This window comes from Ambystoma mexicanum, chromosome 9, assembly GCF_040938575.1.
Source record: "Ambystoma mexicanum isolate Mex_15411 chromosome 9, UKY_AmexF1_1, whole genome shotgun sequence".
In the NCBI taxonomy this organism is placed as follows: domain Eukaryota; kingdom Metazoa; phylum Chordata; class Amphibia; order Caudata; family Ambystomatidae; genus Ambystoma; species Ambystoma mexicanum.
The window spans coordinates 692678199-692692514 of record NC_090931.1 but is presented as its reverse complement, the minus strand read 5'-3'; the positions used below and the strand labels follow the sequence as shown (position 1 = coordinate 692692514).

Sequence of the window (14316 nt, the reverse complement as noted above, 5' to 3'; positions counted from 1 at the left end):
CCAAAGCTGCACATGGTGTTGAAAAATGTCTCTCTAACTTTTGTCATACCGATTGACTTCTTATTGAAAGGTTTTTAATGTAGAGAATTTGTCTAACTTTCAACCAAGTAGTCAGTGGCCTATTTTCCCACCCTGCAAGCCACAGGACCTGTGAGTTCCTATTTAAAAAATAAAACGCAAGATGTTAGGCCAGCTAATGGTGGTGTAAAACTCAGCAGTTTTGCCTCTGGCTCTGCAAGTTTCGTCATATCTCATAATGAATATGGGGATCCAAGGTAGCGTAAAATGGTTGCATTTGTATAGGGCATGCTGCAATGACAATGCGACCATGTATTAATGGGTAGCACAAATAGCCTGCTTGTATCTCTGCCTGCAATTAAATGGTGTATACCACCCATTTGCATAGTGCCAGCCCATGGTCATTTATATTTTGTCCAAGACTGCATTTGCACACATTTTAGCGTTTTACTTACTGCATAATTGTTCAAAGAATAGGTTACAACAAAGGTTGTCTTTATCCATTATTGGTCTTCGAGGCTGGAGCTTAAGCTCTTTGCTAGAGCTCTCATTAGGTGTCTGCAACTGCGTGTCTCCAGATGTTTAAGACTTCCATGATCCCTCACCATTGATTACCATGGCGAGAGCTGATGGTGGGAGTTTTCATCCAAAACATCTGGCGAGCTATCGGTTGCAGACCACTAATCTAGAATTAACCTGGTATCATTCAGCTGCTCTGTAATACAAAAAGTGTCTCTGGTTAGCAATGGCAGAGGTAGGTTTTTCTGCCTGGAGCTTCCTCTGGGAGCACCAGACCAAAGCAGTACCATGTCCCTAATTGTATATATTGTAAGACTGCAGAAGTAAGCAAGGTTTCCTTGCCTCAAAGAAAACTAGTTAAATTGTCGGGACCAAAAGGTCCATTTCTGTCGTGTGTCAAAAGCCAATCTCTGTCTCTAGCACTAATAACTTAAAATAACTGTGGTAATTATAGACCCATCTCTTTACTCAACGTGGATATTAAAATATTCTCTAAAGTGTTGGCTAATAGGCTGGATAAATGTATTGGAAGGGCCTAATTCACAAAGCACAATTAGGATTTATGAGGCATAGATTCGGGAATGTTGAATGTTAAATGTTAAAGGTATTTGTACCGCGCACCGTCACCAACGGAATTGGTCCCCAGGCGGATCTGTAAACGATAAGGTGGGATGGGTTAGTAAGGTGAAGAGGGAGTAGGATAGTGAGAGGAGTGGTGTTCTGTTGGCAGCTTCAACTCTGTATACCCCAGGTGCTGAGCTTTGGTGCGGAAATTGGATCGGTGTCAGTCCGCGTGTGCTGTTGCTCTGGTTTGTGTTGTTGCAGTATTGTGAAGTGCGTGCGGCTTGTTGTGCGAGAGATGGTTGTGTGAGTTTTTTTTTAGTGAGATAAGTATGCAGAGTTTGAGCTTATATTGGTTAGTAAGTTACCTGACCTTTAGCATGCTGACATTCACAGTTTTGTCTAAGTCTGGCACTTCACAATCCTATCTAGATGCGGCACAGCCAATGTTTAGAATTCCATCCAGTTGTGGGCATGCCAACATTCACAATACCATCAAGATGCGGCGCAGGCTAATGTTTAGAAATCTGTCTAGATGTGGGCCTGCTAACATTCACAATTTTATCCGGGTGCTACGCAGGCTGGTGTTCACAATTCTAAGTGTGGCACATGCTGATATTCAAGTTTCATCTAGGCGCGGGCATGTTATCCTTCAATCAATCCTATCTAGATGCGACGCAGGCTAATGTTCACAATTCTAAGTGTGGCATATGCTAGTCTTCAGGTTTCGCATAGTTACGGCCATGCTAACACTCAAAGTCCCATCCAGACGCAACGCAGGCCAATATTCACAACTCTATCTAAGTGTGGGCATGCTGACATTCAGGTTTCACCCAAGTGAGGGCATGCTAACATTCACAGTCCTATCTAGATGCGACGCAGGCTAATATTCACAATTCTATCTAAGTGTGTCTGCCGGTCTGGATATGGTTTGTCCGGTATGTAGAAGTGGTTGAGTGACTTGAGGGCTTTTGTCTGGGTCTAAGTATGTGATCAGTCTCTGGAGCCTTCCTTTAGTGGCTATTTTCCTTGATATCTTATGCTCTGTCGAGTGGTTGGTTCTTTGGGTTGAGTGTTTGTCCAATTTGAGGGTGGCCGAGGTTGGAGTTATTTTCATTGTTGTTTTAATGTCTGGGCATTCTAGTGCCTCTCTGTTGTGGTTACGCTGTGAAGAGCCATGATTTTTAGGTGGTTTTGTTGTGTTCTGTATATTCTTAGGTAGGTCATGCCAGGTTTTGGGTGCCTGGTGAGAGAAAGAGGATCCTCCGAGTTTTTTTTCTGTTGTAGGGTTTTGGTTCCAGGCGTATGTCGGTGCTTGATCTTAGTGTTCTAGTCGGTTGATGTAGGCGTAGTTTGTCGTTTAGGAATTCTGCGCCTTGTTTGTGTATTGCTCTGTGCTTGATGCACATGGACTTGAACTTTATTTGCTGTTTTAGTGGTAGCCACTGAAGTATTTTTAGCGCGGGTGTGATGTGTTCTCTTCTGGGTAGCGTGAGGAGGAGTCTGGCTGCTACATTTTGTATGCTTTGCAGTTTTTTTTTAGAAGTCGTTCGGGCATGCCCAGGTATAGGCTATTGGCATAGTCTACTCTGGACATGATCAGAGCGATAATGGTAAGTGTTTTGTTGGCAAAGAAAGGAACGGTAGGGTCCTTTTTGCTGCTCGCAGCAGAGAGAAACATTTCTTGATTAGTTTGCTTGTGGCTCTAGAGTGAGGTTGTTATCCATCAGGACCTCTAGGTTTTTTACAGTTGATGGTTCTGGTGTGGTGCCGAGCTCTCTTGGCCAGGGGATGTAGTTGATGTCTCCTCCCTTTGTTGAAACAATCATTATCTCTGTTTTGCCTGAGTTGATTTTGAGATGGTTGAGGTTCATCCAGTTGAATGTCACAAAGGCATTTCTCTAGTGTGGTGTTTTCTTCTCGGGTGTCTTGTATGTTGAAGATTATTTGAGTATCGTCGGCGTAGTTGTAGCATGTGAGGCCGTGTTTTTTGATGAGTTTGATTAATAGGTACATGTAGATGTTGAATAGAAGCCGGGAGAAGCATGATCCTTGTGGTACTCCACACGTGGAGTGTCTAGGTTGGGATTTAAAAGGTTTCATCCATACTGTTTCTGTTCTGTTCTGTTCTGTTAGGAAGGATTTGATCCATAGTAGGGCAGTGTCTGTTATCCCTAGTCCTTCAAGTCTCTTTATGAGGATGGCGTGGTTGACAGTGTCGAAAGCTGCAGACAGATCAAGGAAAATCAGGGCGGTACTGTTGTCCGAGTTTGCGTTTGTTTTTAGGTCGTCCCATATTGAGAGGAGAGCTGATTCTGTTCCTCTCATAGGTCTGAAACCAACTTGTGCCTGGTCTAGTAGGCAATGCTCTTCTAAGAATTCTTGGGTTATTTGGTAGACGTACCTTTCTAGCAGTTTGGCTATGTAGGGTATGTTGGAGATGGGTCTGTAGTTGGATAAATCCTCTACGTTTCCTGTTGTCTTTGAGTAGCGGCTTGATGTAAGCTGATTTGGTACTATACCTGTTGAGATTGAGAGGTTGAAGAGGTTCTTATGGTATTCCATGGGGGTTCCTCGTTTGAGAATTGTTTTGTATATGTCCAGGGGGCAAGGGTCTTCAGGTGAGCCTGATTTGTTGCTTTGGTTTACCAGTTTGAAGAAAGCCTCAACTGATATTTCTGGGAGGTTTCGTAGCTTGTTTGCGTGTTCCTCGTCTGTGTCTGTGGGGTTTGAGCTGTGATCGCTTGGTCTGTTTTGTATGGTGTGTTGGATGGAGGTTATTTTGTTTTTGAAGTGGTCTCCGAGGTCTTCGCAAAGTTTAATCAATGGAGTTGGTGTGTTGTTGCAGCCCGGTGGGTTTTTTATTTCGTTTATGATTTCGAATAGTTCTTTTTGAGCGTTTGGTGCTCTGAAGATTCGGTTGTCGTAATGTTTCCTCTTCGCCTTTTGTATTTCCTTTTTATATGAGCGGATCTGTTGTAGGAATTTCAATTTGTTTACGGTGGTGTTGTTGGGCCTCCATTCAGATTCTAGTTTTCGTTTTTTTCTTTTCATGGCATTGAATAGTGGGGTGAACCATTTTGCTGTTGTTTTCCTATGTGATGGGCTGAAGGGCTTTTCTTTGGCGATGTCGTTTAGGGTTGTTGTGATCCAGGTATGAAGTAGGGCAACTTTTGTCTAGGTCTGCTTCTTCCATGGTTGATGCTTGTGGTTTGCTGAGTTCTAGGAGCTTGGTTAGGTTGGAGTTTTTTATGGTTCTCCAATTTCTTTTCATCATGATGGGTAGTTTTTCTTGTTGCTTTTTTGTTGGAGTGGCCGTTGTGATTATGAATGGAATGATGAGGTGGTCGCTCCAGAGAATTTGAATTGGGGGTGCCGTGGTGATGAGATCCTTGTTGGCGAAGATTGCGTCAAGTGTGTGCCCTGCTGAGTGGGTTGCTCCTTTGACCAGTTGCTGTAGGTTCATGGCTGCTAGTTGGGCAGTTAGGGATTTTTGTGTGGTTGTAGTTTCTTTGTCGAACCAGATATTGAAATCTCTGAGGATGATCAGATGAGTGTACTTGATGGCTAGGATGGAGATTGCTTCCGTGAAGGCGTCTATGAAAGTCGCATCGTAGGTTGGTGGTCTGTATATCGGTATGAATTTCAGGTTAGTTTTGGACTTTACTGAAAGTCGTAGTATTAAGGATTCACATTTATCGATGTTTAGTGAATCTTCAATTTTGATGGCCAGTTGTTCCTTGTGGATGATCGCTAGACCCTCGCCCCTCCCCCTCTTTTGGAGTTCCTGTTTGCTTGGATGCATTTGAAGTCTTCAGGCAGGCAGTTGTTGAGGGTGATCTTGTAGTTGTCGTCTAGCCATGTTTCGGTTGCAAATAGGATGTCTATGCTGCCTCCTGACAGGAGGTCGTATATTTCAGTTGAGTGTTTGGACATTGACCTTGCGTTTATTAGGTTACAGTGGATTCTCTGGGTGTGATTTGTTTTGAGGTTATTTGTTGTTCAAGTTTGTACTTGTCTGTTTGTGGTGTTTCCGCATTTATGTTGGTAGGATGAAGAACGGTGACGGCTGCTTCTTCATTGAAGCGGTCCAATAAGTTGATAACCGGGCTGACTAGTCTTGGTGTTTCTGCTGTGATGCTGCTCGGATGAAGATCAGCGGTTGTTTCTTCATGGAGTCCGATTGTTGGGTGGGAGGTAGCATTGCTGGTTGTCGGTGATTTGCCGTATTGTGCGGGATGTAGTGGAAATCGATGTTGCCCCTCTGTTCTTGTGATGTAAGGGGTAATGGGGTCAGAGCCCTCCCACTCTCTAGTTGAGTGCTGCCATCTTTTTCCCGCGTGTTTCGGGAAATTCTTTGCATGTTTCGAGGTTTCCGTGTTGGGGTGTCGGTGTACCGTGGTTGTTGCGAGGTAAGGTGTGAGGTATAAGGATTTTTCTCTTGTAGATTTTGTTCCGCTTATGGCTGTGTTAGGCGTGTTTCCTTCCAATGGGGCTGCTTCTTGTGGGTTCTGTCGGTGTTGTGTGTTCGCGTCTCTTGTTGCACAATCTTGTTCTCTTTCTCAGCTTCCTTTTCTGGGTCATGCCATTTTCCAGTTTAAAGTGCAGGCGTTGTAGGGTAGTTGGTCCTCTATACTGTGTTGTGCAGTCACAGTGACCTCGGTTTTTCCTTCTCTGGATATGCTGCAGTGTTCTCTGGCTCAGTGTTGCATTTCTGTCGGTGGGTGTTTCCTAAGGGTGCACTGTCGGGGGGGATTAGGGTGTTAACGGTCTGCTGGAATGGGCCTTAATTGAGTTAGGTTGTGGTGGGTTTCCGGGATTGATAGAGTATTGAACTAAGCGTAGTTAGATTATTTGAGAGACCTGTATAGTGGGAGAGTGTCCCATCAGTGCAATCTAAACATCACAAAATGCAGTTTAGAGACAGAACCCCTGCTAGATTTGAGAGATCTGTACTGTGGGAGAGGCCTAACCATGCAATCTAAACATCCTACAACGCGGTTTGGAGACAGAACCCCTGCTAGGTTTGAGAGACCTGTATATAGTGGGAGGGGCCTATCGGTGCAATCTAAACATCATACAATGCAATTTGGGGACAGAACCCCTGCTAAATGTGAGAGGCCTAACCATGCAATCTAAACATTATACAGTACAATTTGGAGACCGAATCCTGACTAAATTTGCGGGCCCATCAGTGCAATCTAAACATCATACAATGCAATTTGGAGACTTAGCCCCTGCTAAATTTGAGCAACCTGTATAGTCGGAGAGAGGCCTATCAGTGCAATCTAAACATCATACAATGCAATTTGGAGACAGAACCCCTGCTAAATTTGAAAGGCTTAACCATGCAATCTAAGCTTCATACAATGCATGTAGTAATGTTCACGATTCTAAGTGTGGCACTTGCTAATCTCAACAATTCCACCTATATGTGACACATGCCAGCATCCACAGACCCATCTAGATGTGGCGCAGGCTAATCTTCATGATTCCAAGTGTGGCACTTGCTATGCATTCTAAATATCATACAGTGCAGTTTGGAGATAGAACCCCTGCTAAATGTGAGACACCTCTATAGTGGGAGAGAGGCCTATTGAAGCATACTAGCTATCACTTAATGCAATGTGGACTTAGAGCCCTGCCAGATTGGAGGGGACAGGCCTATCCATGCAATCTAAATATCATACAATGTAATCTGGACACAAACCCAACTAGATTTGAGAGACCTGTATATTTGGAGAGAGGCCTATCAATGCAATCTAATCTCATACAATGCAGTTTGGGGTCATAACCCCAGGTAAACTGGAGATACCTGTATATTGGGAGAGAGGCCTATCAATGCAATCTAAGTATCCTACAATGCAATTTGGAGACAGAACCCCTGCTAAATTTGAGGGACCTGTATAATGGGAGAGAGGCCTATCAATGCAATCTCGATATCATACAGTGCAATTTGGACAGAACCCCTGCTCAATTTGAGAGACCTGTATAGTGGGAGAGAGGCCTATCAATGCAATCTAAATATCATAAAATGCCGTTTGGAGGAGGGACCCCTACTAAGTTTGAGACCTGTATGTTGGGGGAGAGGCCTATCAATGCAATTTGAATATCATACAATGCAATCTGGACACGAAAACCCAACTAGATTTGAGGACCTGTATATTTGGAGAGAGGTCTATCAATGCAATCTAAACATCATACAATGCATTTTGGGGACAGAATCCCTGGAAAACTGGAGAGACCTGTATAGTGGGAGAGAGACCTATCGATGCAATCTGAATATCATACAATGCAATCTGGACACGAAAACCCAACTAGATTTGAGGGACCTGTATAGTGGGAGAGAGGCCTTTCAATGCAGTCTGAATATCATACAATGCAATTTGGAGACAGAACCCTTGCTAAATTTGAGGGACCTGTGATGACGATATCAGGTGTTTTGTTGACATGATGCGGATCTGTGTGATCCGACCGCGGCTTCTTTTACTGCGACGGAAAAGTTTGCATGAGAAATGCTCAAACACAAAATGTTCGTACATTTCCCATGCAAACATATTATTAAAAACACTACAAAACCCACACCCACAACAGACCCCCCCAACACCCCAACACACCTCCACCCCCACGCACACCCCACTTACCTTGCACCAGTTCCCTTTCACTTTGGGGAACGGGCGTCGCTGGGCACTTTTTTTTTTTGCAGCAGGCAGCTGCAATCCCTGCTCATTATACTTTCTAGTATAGGGAGCAGGGTGTTGCAGGAGACAACCCCTGTTTGTTTTTTTGGTTTTTTTTCGGGTGTGCCTCAGGGGTGTTCCACGCAACACCCACTCACCATACTGTATTGCATGGTGAGCGGGGTGCTCCGGGGGACACCGCTGCAGTGTTTTTTTTTCTAATAAATGCATGCCACCAGTTTCAAACTTTTGGTGTTCGAACCTTTGGTGTCATGCATTTCCGACCTGTTGTATAGGTCGAATTGTTTTTTTGGGTAATTTCTACCAATACCATTGGGACTACCAAAGGATGTGATTCAGGAAACGGTGCTTGTGTTTATTGACGGGGAGAAAGCTTTCGACAGAGTGAATTGGGCATTTTTGGAGTTCACAATGCAAAAGTTATGATTTGGGTTACAGTTTTTGCAAGTTATAAGATGTTTATATAATGATGCGACAGCTAGAGTTTGGGTGAACAATGAGGCATCTGCTTCATTTAAATTAGAGAAGGGTACAAGGCAGGGATGCCCGCTGTCACAGTTTTTATTTAACTTAGCATTAGAAGCCTTTATTGCGTATATACGTAGGGAAAATGGTATTAAGGGACTTACATTTGGGGACACAGAAATCAAAGTATTGTCATATGCTGATGACATGATGTTTGTATTATCGAATTCAAGGGAGGGGTGTAGTGCTCTGAAGAGAGCATTTGAAAGAGTGGGTAAACTTTCCGGTCACAAGGTAAATTGGGAAAAGTCTTAGGTTTTCCGACTTTCAGAGAGATGTAGGAGAGGTGATTTGGAGGATGTGAACTGTAAATGCTCGGAATTGAAAGTTAAGTATTTAGGCTTATACCTCACCAGGGACTTGAAGGGAATTGTTGGGTTAAATGTAGACATTTTGATTAGTGATCTAATTAGATATATCAGAAAATGGGAGAGCTTGAATCTGGGAATATGGGCTAAGGTTAACACCATTAAAATGACTTTATTGCCAAAAGTGTTATATTTAATCCAATAACCTCCCTTGCCTTTCACTAAGAAACTATTAAAAAGGATTGATAATACCTTTCAGAAGCTCCTATTTGGTGAGAAGGAGAAAGCACAAATTTCTGGTTATATTATGTTATGTAAAATACAGGAAGGTGGATTGATTTGGCTTCCCAGATCTTGTTAAGTACCACAGCGGATTTATTTTTAGTTATGAGCCAATTTTGCTTACAATTGAGAGGAAGGTATTTTGCCCATTAGAACTGGACAATATTTACTCAATGGAAATAATCCCCTTAAAACTAGTTAGATTGCTAACTATAAAAGCAACATGTATGACTCTAATTTCATGGTTGACTGATGATGACCAGAATATTTATTTACATGCCAAGGCTTCAATTTGGGGAAATCCTGGTCTTCAACTGGAAAACAAAACTCTATATTGGAGTAGCTGGATTGCTAAAGGAATTTTAAGGATAGAGGACATTATACAAGATGGGCGGGTAGTTTCCTTTTTGGAATTGCAGAGGAAGTTTGGTTTGGAAAAGAGGGAGCTAGTTAAGTATAAAGAGGTTAAGATACTTCTCCATCAAAGGATGACAATGTTGTCGGGTTCACTGGAAACTGAACCAACCTTATGTAAAGTGCTCAAATCATCTCCATGCGAGTATCTACTTGTATCAATTTAACGCCTGCAGAGGATACTGCTATTAAGTCATGGGATAGATTGAAGGACAAGTGGGAAAATGAGTTACAGTGCACGATTTCGGAAGATGAATGGGGGAAAATACTACAGGTGGGTCATATAGGAGCAAGTTGGATTTAAACTTGCGACTCGTACACCAGAAAATTCGAGGCGATCTGTATTGGACACCTGTGCATATGCATAGATTTGGTCTCCTAGATAATGAGGTATGTTGGGGGTGTGGGAAGGAGAGAGGGACTATAATTCACTTGCTGTGGAATTGTTCGAGATTGAGTTTTTGGGGAGATGTGTTTGATAGGTTGGATACAGTATTGTCTATAAGCTTTCCAAGAACATCCTTGTCTACAATTCTTCTAACAGATCGAGGAAGATGTGTGACTGCTAAAAGGTATAGATGTTGGATTAATAAGGCTTTAATAGTGGCAGTGAAACAAATCTTAAGATTGTGGAAAACTAGGAAAAAGTTGCAGGTGGAAGATTGGGTTAATGATATGCAGTTGTTATCAGATTCTGAAAAATATATGTATTACAGAAGAAATCAGGAAGAGGTTTATTTGGATATCTGGTCGCCGTTTAATGATTTGTATGGTTCATAGAAACGAGTTTGGTGAATGAAGTTTAATATTTGCATGTTCATGCAGGGTAAAATGAATATAAGACATGCTGGGTGTGTGTTTTTGTTTTGTGTGGGTATTTGGTTTGTCTTGTGTATTTTTTCTCCTTTTCCTTTTATTTTTCCTCTTTTATTTCTTCTTTCATTGTTATTTTAACTCTTTATTTTATTGATTTTAGTTCTTATACAAATTTGCTAGTTGTGAACAGAGGGTTGACAGCAGTAGGGTATTGATATTTTTGTTAATGTACTCATTAGACATTTATAATCTTTTAGGAATTGCTCATTTAACTCATTGATAATTCTGTAAATGTTTAATATTGATGGTTGGACTTTGAGAATTGTTACCTATTGTTGATTCTGTGACATATTTTATTTAAAAATATAAATAAGGTTTTCCAAAAAAAAAGAAAATGACTGCAAGGATGATCTATTTGCAAAGTAAAATGTTCATATTATTTCCAACCAACAGAAAAGTTCCCAGTCTCTTGTGTAAAAAGTGATGAAATAAACAATGTTAAAAAATACAGGATTTCCAGGCTTGGCCTGTGCTACTTTCCCCTAGACTTCTACGTATTCTGATGTCCTTCCTTTTGCACCTTTGAGCCCCGTATCCTGTTAGGTAAATGTCACTGGTCAATTCACAAGGATATACTTTTCAGTTTCACAATACTTTATCTCACCAACTTGACACACTTCTCTACCAAGCATAGGATTCATTTTAATTGGTACTTTTCAGTTTCAGGGTTCTTGACCCTCTTATTCTTAACCTCTCATGTGGGTGCAGGTCCCAGACTTGCAGTATTCTGTACAGCTCGATTTACTCTCCTGCCAAGCAAATGTTCCCTCGTTGACTGCCTTTCTTTCACAGGGTCCCAGACCCTCTTACTATTCGTTATGTTAGGCTTTTGCCTCTCATATGGGAGCAGGTCCCAGACTCGCAATCTAGCATTGTATCTGCTTGGTGTACTACCCTGCCAAGCATATAACTCCTCCTTGTTCACGTGTTAGGCAGAGTTTGTATGCAGTACCCTTTGGGACCACTACACACTGTTATGGAGAATTCTCATAAATGTGCTGATTGCCTTCACCTTAGAGACCCCCAGCAACTTTGCAGGATTTTGAGGACTTGATTTTCTTTCCTGGAAAGAGTGTGAGCCTTTTTTCCCACCATTTCATTTATTTTGATGTGTGTTCTACTCTTGTGTTCTTTGAGTATGGAGTTTTAGATCACTCCACAGGCATCATCTTTCATGTTTGTTACACAGCACCCTCAGTGCAGTGACACAGGGATGTCTTTTTAGACCTCCCAAAGGTTTAAATACCTTCTCTGGGATAAACTACTGTTCCCCAGAGAATGTAAAGTTAAATTGACTTTACTAGTCTTTTTAAATTCCTAGACCCAGCATACACCATCTTCCTATAGAGTGCTGCAGGGGTTACCTATTACCCCCTATGTCTAGAAACTCATGTAGCAGTCAAATGCTACCCTTTCCTATCGAAATGGCTAGTGGCAGTGGTTTTACAATGAACTACCTTGATTTTTTCCGGACCGCGAAAAAACGGTAACTAAAAATCGCAGCAGCCATGTTTTTCAAGATGGCACCTTAAGCCCCTTTGTTTAAACCGGTCCCGGTCTTCTTTTTTCAATGTTTCTTTTTGGGAAGGTCCTTCTAGTGTTTGTCTCTACGTGCCAAACCAGGTTTGGTCCCTTTGTTCGTATGCATTTGGCGGGCTTCAGGACTGAAGACCAGCTCTGCCGTCCGAGTGTCTGGGAGGGCAGGAAGTCCGGGAGGTGCCTGAAACTCCCTGTGCTTAGTCTCCTAGGATACCCAAATGCACTCTGGTGTGATTGGCTGGCTGACCTGTCCGGCAAGGACAGCCACCCTGCTGGGTGAGTGGCAGCTAGGCTGGAATGAAAGGGAGAAAACTGTTTAAAAGGCGAGTCTCTTGCACTGGAAAGCAGTCGACCACTGGAACGAAGGAACCGAAGATGAGCTGGAAGAGGACGGCTGCTGCAACTCCTGGACCGTTGGTTTGCCCAGTGAAGCCCTGCTGCAGGTCCGAATTGCCAAGTTAATCTCGACAGAGAAGCCCCTTTAAGTTCTTCCTTTGAGTTGGTGGGAGCAATCAACTCGTAAGCCACCTGGATACCATTCTCGCAGCTGGTTAGGATTAACCAGGGGAAGGACACCAGCTTGTGTGCTTGATGACAGCTACTCGAACCAAAGATCTTCCATCTTGCCAGCTTGTTTGACCCGTCCCCGTGCAGTGCCCCGACGTCCTCACTCTTCTCCCCACAACTGAGGCTCAGGAACAGTGAGATCTGCAGGAACTGCCAGGAACCAACATCTTCAGCTGCATCTTTTTCTTCATACTAAGGTACTGTGCCAACCAGATTGAGAGAACTTACCTCTCGCAAGTTTGTGAAACTTTCCCAACTTGCAGGCCTAATCAGCTTGTGACCCAACATGATTCTTTTTCATACAAACTGCTTCTGAGAACATTAGTAAAGACTTTACCGTTTACTACAAGAAATGCCCTTTCCTATCCAAGACACTACTCCATTGACTTTGGCCTAGGCCTATTGAACTGAATGGAGTCCACTAGTAAACTGAAACAATTTGCACTGCCTAAGAAAGTATTTGTGGTCTATTTTACATATATATATTTTTTTGAAACTTTATTTTCAATGTAGAGAAAGAAGACATCATTTTTAAAAAGCAATAACATATTTACAAAATTATATACAAATTCACAGACACATCAAAAACAATAGTATCTATAGAAACGAAACCCACCCTAACCCGCAGTCCTATTTTATTAACTTGTGCCTTTTTACTCCCATTTAAAGTAACTGAAAGGCCATTTTGCTCCTATTTCAGGGGAGCGTAATTTACTCAGAAACCTATTGGTTTGGTATTGAAGTATATTTGTGTATAATAAGTTGCCTCCTTCTAGTGAATGTTTCCTAAATGATTGTGTAATACGTTAATAAGTGTTTTACCCAGAAACCTTGTGTAAGTGTCTACTTGAACCACTGTGATTGTAAGACCTCTGTGTAACCTCCTTGTACTGCTCACATTCCCTCTTGAGATAAGCCTGTCTGCTCAGCTCACTACCACAAACTGTCTAGTACAGACATATACCAAAGGTTGGTTTTTGCTTAAACCTGTAGTCCTACATGTATGTGGTGGTCCCAGAGGGTACTGCATGCAATTCTGCCTAACAGTCTACCTTGGACATGAGGTAGGCAGAGGTGAGATAAAACCATTGCCTAGCAAGGTACAATCTGTACAAGACTGGGCCACCCCTACTACTCAAACCCAAGTGAGAGCCTTTGTATGTCTCATAGGTTACTATAGGAACTTCATTAAGAACTATGGGACTATCTTCTCCCTTGAATGTGATCTCTTCACCCAAATTCCCCAAGAAGGTCCGGTGGAATGAGGAGTGCACTAAGGCAGGAATTAAGAAAGTCATTTGTCAAGCTCCAGTCTTGAGAGCTCCTGACTACAACCAATCCTTTATTGTACAAACTGATGCTTCCAATACAGGTATAGGTGCAGTTCTGAGTCAGCTGGATGAGAAAGGCACAGAACACCCAATCTGCTTCATCAGTAGAAAACTGAAGGACCCATAAACAAGGTGGGCAACTATAGAACCTGAATGTTTGCCATTGTGTGGTATTTGAAGAAGTTTAGACCATACTTGTATGGATCTACTTTTGTGATTCTAATAGACAACCAACCTTTGAGATGGTTAATGTAGATGAAGGGGGGACATCCTAAATTGTTAAAATGGCCAACCAGCCTACAGGGGTTTGATTTTACCATAGAACATAGGTCAGGGTGTAATCCCCAAAATGCTGATGGTCTCTCCAGAAAGTATGACCCGCTGGAGTAAGGAGATTCATCCAAGGGGGGGGGGATTAAATCCTCCTGTCCCTTAGTCTGGGGTGGACGAGGGTTAGGGAGAATTCTCAGAAATGTGCTAATTTCTCTCTTCCTTGGAGGCGCCCAGCAACTTTGCTGGATTTTAGGACTGGAGAGAGTGAGACCCCTTTTTCCACTCTCTCATGTATTTTAATGTGCTTTTTAACTCTGTTTCTTTTGGTTGTGGAATCTGACAAACTCCATAGGCATAATCTTTTACATTGTGTCACACAGCACCTTCAGTGCAGTGGCACAG

At 42.5% G+C, this 14316-nt stretch overlaps 1 protein-coding gene across 2 annotated transcripts in view; it reads left to right on the top strand.

The window, feature by feature from the left end:
* INO80D (INO80 complex subunit D) overlaps window positions 1-14316 on the top strand; it is a 227190-nt gene that overhangs the window by 181731 nt on the left and 31143 nt on the right. The window lies entirely within an intron of this gene.